The sequence below is a fragment of the Schistocerca gregaria genome, unplaced genomic scaffold (assembly GCF_023897955.1).
Source record: "Schistocerca gregaria isolate iqSchGreg1 unplaced genomic scaffold, iqSchGreg1.2 ptg001556l, whole genome shotgun sequence".
Lineage (NCBI taxonomy): Eukaryota > Metazoa > Arthropoda > Insecta > Orthoptera > Acrididae > Schistocerca > Schistocerca gregaria.
The window spans coordinates 10,001-15,000 of NW_026062839.1; the positions used below are offsets into that span (position 1 = coordinate 10,001).

General features: G+C 54.7%; 2 non-coding genes across 2 annotated transcripts in view; both read left to right on the forward strand.

Moving 5' to 3' along the window:
* Positions 1-2,748: 2,748 nt before the first annotated feature.
* LOC126333028 (small subunit ribosomal RNA) lies at positions 2,749-4,639 on the forward strand. The gene has a single exon (XR_007564052.1). It is a non-coding gene; the product is annotated as a small subunit ribosomal RNA (ribosomal RNA).
* A 356-nt stretch (positions 4,640-4,995) lies between these two features.
* LOC126333031 (5.8S ribosomal RNA) overlaps positions 4,996-5,000 on the forward strand; it is a 155-nt gene continuing 150 nt past the window's right edge. The window contains exon 1 of the ribosomal RNA XR_007564055.1: positions 4,996-5,000. This exon is cut by the window's right edge and continues 150 nt beyond it. This is a non-coding gene — a ribosomal RNA (5.8S ribosomal RNA).

Sequence of the window (5,000 nt, forward strand, 5' to 3'; positions counted from 1 at the left end):
CCTTAACCCAAGTTACGCTGCACCTTAACCCAAGTTACGCTGCACCTTAACCCAAGTTACGCTGCACCTTAACCCAAGTTACGCTGCACCTTAACCCAAGTTACGCTGCACCTTAACCCAAGTTACGCTGCACCTTAACCCAAGTTACGCTGCACCTTAACCCAAGTTACGCTGCACCTTAACCCAAGTTACGCTGCACCTTAACCCAAGTTACGCTGCACCTTAACCCAAGTTACGCTGCACCTTAACCCAAGTTACGCTGCACCTTAACCCAAGTTACGCTGCACCTTAACCCAAGTTACGCTGCACCTTAACCCAAGTTACGCTGCACCTTAACCCAAGTTACGCTGCACCTTAACCCAAGTTACGCTGCACCTTAACCCAAGTTACGCTGCACCTTAACCCAAGTTACGCTGCACCTTAACCCAAGTTACGCTGCACCTTAACCCAAGTTACGCTGCACCTTAACCCAAGTTACGCTGCACCTTAACCCAAGTTACGCTGCACCTTAACCCAAGTTACGCTGCACCTTAACCCAAGTTACGCTGCACCTTAACCCAAGTTACGCTGCACCTTAACCCAAGTTACGCTGCACCTTAACCCAAGTTACGCTGCACCTTAACCCAAGTTACGCTGCACCTTAACCCAAGTTACGCTGCACCTTAACCCAAGTTACGCTGCACCTTAACCCAAGTTACGCTGCACCTTAACCCAAGTTACGCTGCACCTTAACCCAAGTTACGCTGCACCTTAACCCAAGTTACGCTGCACCTTAACCTAACTTACGCTGCACCTTAACCTAACTTACGCTGCACCTTAACCTAACTTACGCTGCACCTTAACCTAACTTACACTGCACCTTAACCTAACTTACGCTGCACCTTAACCTAACTTACACTGCACCTTAACTGTCACATGTAACGTCACAGGAATGTAGCTTTGCCTAACAGCAACCCTCTGAACATAGTTCACTGCTTGGATCCTCTGGTGTCATGTGTATTTCTTGATGCCATGGTGCGTACCCTCACATAAAGGTCTTTCGAGTGTTGCGTACTTTCTACACAGTCCCGCTAACCACTGGAAGGGTGTACCGCTACAGAACGAATATCGCCCTCCCCTCCTGCCCTTCCAAGCTGGTCGGTCAGGCGTTTGTTTGTGAAATGAGCCTTGCAGCTGTTCAGTTGCATTCGGTTGTCGATGCAGTCAGTGTACGTTGTGGTACGGCCTGTGTGGACTGTCCGCTGATGTACGCGTAACCCACACTGATCATCCGTCGTTACGTACTGAGTGACATAATGTGGCACATGCTTGACCGTACACCGGCTGCGCCCTACAATGGCGAATCATAAGGGCCATATGTTGTGCACGATGCTACTTGTCTCGTCTCCCCATTACAGCGAGATTGCACTGTTGTACGCCGTACAGACATGTGGTAGGTAGGTACGGACGAAAGTATTGCATGTTGGCCCCCCCCCCCCCCCTCCTCCCTCTGCCGGGAATCAGCGTGAGCCGTCTGTTGATGTAGCGACGAGGGTTTTCCTATTTAATCGTATTGCCCCACACAACATGATAGCACGGTGGACCGCGTTCCACATCTGCGACATGCTACAGAGGCCGGTTGACAGTCGACCGCGCAAGGGACATTGCACACGTGCGCGGACCATCTTCCACGTGTTCTCTCGTGTACATGCCGCAGTGTGTATGTGGGCTGATGTAGCGTGTCGTGACACATAACATGCAGGCATGCCAGAATCGTAGATTTCGCAAATGTAGATTGACGTATACGTTTGCTGCCAAAGATCCGCAAATGAACTGGAAATCAGTTGTTGAGCGGTTGTTCGCGCTGCAGGTGCATCGGTGATAGCGACGATCGGTACATCTATGAACCGGTTGTTTCGGCGGTACCCGCCATGCCCCCGAACCTGAGTTGGCCATGTGGGTATGAAGCGATACGAGGCTGTGGCTTGGCGGGACAGTCCCCGGCCGGTGAGGGGGGGCCGCCCGGCGTGCTGGCCGCGCGCTGCGTGAGCGCACGCACTACAGCCGGCTGGTGGGGGGCGCCCAGTGGCAGGAGCGCCGGCCGACGGGCCCGGCTGGCGTCCCAGCTATGCGCCGGCGCACCCTGCGCGCGGCGCCAGGCGGCCAAAGTGGGTTCTGCCGAGCCCGGTGCGAAGCGCGGTGGACATCTGCAGTGTGCTGGTCCGATTGCGGACTGTGTGCGTTGAGGATGCGCCGCCGCCCGGCACTCGGCGTCGCGACGCCGTCTGCTGCTCGGTCGCCCCCAGCGGTTCTCGCAGGTGGTTTGTATCGCAGCTCTGCGGACGTGTTGGCGCGTGCGCTGTGCTGGGAGAGTTCGCTTCTGCACCCAAGTGGGGCTTTGCCCTTCTGTGGCGCTGGCGTTGGAGCTGCCGGTCACCGTAGGTGGCGCGTGTTGTTTCCCGCCGGCAATGCCACGACAGCACGCTCCCGGGCCTCTGTCGGCAGCGGCAAGCTCAGTTGGGAGCACGGGTGTTCGCACTGAAAGCGTCTACTCGCCCATCTCCGGGCGATTGCGCCTCTCTCGAACCCGACCAAGTACTTAGGACGGCGCTGCGCGCCGCCGGGACCTGAGAGGGTTTCGAGGTGTATCGTGCAGGGGAGCTCAGCCTCCTCCTGTTTGCAGAATAATTGAGCGGACGCTTGCGTGTTCGCGCGGGCCCTCGGGACACACTCCCGGGCGGCCGGCTGCTCAGCTCTCGTTGACGCAGCTCCCTGGTTGATCCTGCCAGTAGTCATATGCTTGTCTCAAAGATTAAGCCATGCATGTCTCAGTACAAGCCGCATTAAGGTGAAACCGCGAATGGCTCATTAAATCAGTTATGGTTCCTTAGATCGTACCCACGTTACTTGGATAACTGTGGTAATTCTAGAGCTAATACATGCAAACAGAGTCCCGACCAGAGATGGAAGGGACGCTTTTATTAGATCAAAACCAATCGGATTGGCTCGTCTGGTCCGTTTGCCTTGGTGACTCTGAATAACTTTGGGCTGATCGCACGGTCCTCGTACCGGCGACGCATCTTTCAAATGTCTGCCTTATCAACTGTCGATGGTAGGTTCTGCGCCTACCATGGTTGTAACGGGTAACGGGGAATCAGGGTTCGATTCCGGAGAGGGAGCCTGAGAAACGGCTACCACATCCAAGGAAGGCAGCAGGCGCGCAAATTACCCACTCCCGGCACGGGGAGGTAGTGACGAAAAATAACGATACGGGACTCATCCGAGGCCCCGTAATCGGAATGAGTACACTTTAAATCCTTTAACGAGTATCTATTGGAGGGCAAGTCTGGTGCCAGCAGCCGCGGTAATTCCAGCTCCAATAGCGTATATTAAAGTTGTTGCGGTTAAAAGCTCGTAGTTGGATTTGTGTCCCACGCTGTTGGTTCACCGCCCGTCGGTGTTTAACTGGCATGTATCGTGGGACGTCCTGCCGGTGGGGCGAGCCGAAGGCGTGCTTGCGCGTCCCGAGGCGGACCCCGTTGAAATCCTACCAGGTGCTCTTAGTTGAGTGTCTCGGTGGGCCGGCACGTTTACTTTGAACAAATTAGAGTGCTTAAAGCAGGCAAGCCCGCCTGAATACTGTGTGCATGGAATAATGGAATAGGACCCTCGGTTCTATTTTGTTGGTTTTCGGAACCCGAGGTAATGATTAATAGGGACAGGCGGGGCATTCGTATTGCGACGTTAGAGGTGAAATTCTTGGATCGTCGCAAGACGAACAGAAGCGAAAGCATTTGCCAAGTATGTTTTCATTAATCAAGAACGAAAGTTAGAGGTTCGAAGGCGATCAGATACCGCCCTAGTTTCTAACCATAAACGATGCCAGCCAGCGATCCGCCGCAGTTCCTCCGATGACTCGGCGGGCAGCCTCCGGAAACCAAAGCTTTTGGGTTCCGGGGGAAGTATGGTTGCAAAGCTGAAACTTAAAGGAATTGACGGAAGGGCACCACCAGGAGTGGAGCCTGCGGCTTAATTTGACTCAACACGGGAAACCTCACCAGGCCCGGACACCGGAAGGATTGACAGATTGATAGCTCTTTCTTGATTCGGTGGGTGGTGGTGCATGGCCGTTCTTAGTTGGTGGAGCGATTTGTCTGGTTAATTCCGATAACGAACGAGACTCTAGCCTGCTAACTAGTCGCGTGACATCCTTCGTGCTGTCAGCGATTACTTTTCTTCTTAGAGGGACAGGCGGCTTCTAGCCGCACGAGATTGAGCAATAACAGGTCTGTGATTGCCCTTAGATGTTCTGGGCCGCACGCGCGCTACACTGAAGGAATCAGCGTGTCTTCCTAGGCCGAAAGGTCGGGGTAACCCGCTGAACCTCCTTCGTGCTAGGGATTGGGGCTTGCAATTGTTCCCCATGAACGAGGAATTCCCAGTAAGCGCGAGTCATAAGCTCGCGTTGATTACGTCCCTGCCCTTTGTACACACCGCCCGTCGCTACTACCGATTGAATGATTTAGTGAGGTCTTCGGACTGGTACGCGGCTCGACTCTGTCGTTGCCGATGCTACCGGAAAGATGACCAAACTTGATCATTTAGAGGAAGTAAAAGTCGTAACAAGGTTTCCGTAGGTGAACCTGCGGAAGGATCATTACCGACTAGACTGCATGTCTTTCGATGTGCGTGTCGTGTCGCGCAACACGCTACCTGTACGGCAGTAGCCGTGCGCCGCGTGCGGAACCACGCGTGCCTCTCAAAACTAGCGCAAGTGTTGTTGTGTGGTACGAGCGCTGAAGCTCTGGAGCGGCTGGCCTGCGGCACCTGGCGCCTGGCGCCGGTTTTGAATGACTTTCGCCCGAGTGCCTGTCCGCTCCGGTGTGGAGCCGTACGACGCCCATCGGCCGTCAGGCCGTTGGACACAAAGTAATGGAACAGGGGCCGTCAAACGCCTCAGTCCCGCCTCTGCAAACTGTCTTGAAAGAGACGGTGGAGAACTGAAAAGATAAAGATCACCC